This window comes from Penaeus monodon, chromosome 31, assembly GCF_015228065.2.
Source record: "Penaeus monodon isolate SGIC_2016 chromosome 31, NSTDA_Pmon_1, whole genome shotgun sequence".
In the NCBI taxonomy this organism is placed as follows: domain Eukaryota; kingdom Metazoa; phylum Arthropoda; class Malacostraca; order Decapoda; family Penaeidae; genus Penaeus; species Penaeus monodon.
In genome coordinates this window covers 19,802,026-19,802,690 of record NC_051416.1, presented here as the reverse complement: position 1 = coordinate 19,802,690, position 665 = coordinate 19,802,026, and the positions used below count along the sequence as shown (strand labels likewise).

The following is a 665-nucleotide window of genomic DNA, read 5'->3' as shown; positions in this document are numbered from 1 at the left end:
TTTACAGTACCTGGCAACGTACAATATCCTGCCGAAACACTCGCGTCAAGCTGCTAATTGCGTTGTTAACAGTTAAACTATGCTTATCGGGGGGTCCTGCCGTCCAGCGTTCCTCTCATAGTTCGACAAGAGGTATTGGTGCATGGTAACGCGACACGGCGATATGCTCGGTCTAGGTCGATGTAATTATCCTTGTGGGCTTCGTTATATCACACCCATTCATTTGTTTGTACTCACAGTCGGTGGAATTAGTCTCGCACTACGTTATATATTTGCTTGCGATTTTCGTGTGTTGCCGTGTTAGCTCTTTCCGATGAAACTTAAATGTACTGAAACGTTTTTGCATATATTTCTTGAGAGGTTCGTTTTGATATGATCTGAATATAATTCGCAATGATACATATTGATATCATTATGTTAAATCATATATTACATTATATCTCTGTACATATTCGTATTCAAACTTTACCCCTACAATTCCAGCGCATAACACGATCACTCTTGTTTACACTTATTGGCTTGACATTAGTTACCTCGGTCGATATTCATAACGATGGTATAATGAAATGTGGCGGGATAAAACATTAGTGTTTTGGACGCTATTTCACACCGTGTGGCAAACGACTATTTGGAAATACTGTTTATGGTTACATCACTGCTTTTGT

The 665-nt window shown here is 39.4% G+C and overlaps 1 protein-coding gene across 1 annotated transcript in view; it reads right to left on the bottom strand.

Moving 5' to 3' along the window:
* The window catches only part of LOC119592914, a 118,074-nt gene that overhangs the window by 6,493 nt on the left and 110,916 nt on the right, over window positions 1-665 (bottom strand). The gene's annotated exons all lie outside the window — the stretch shown is intronic.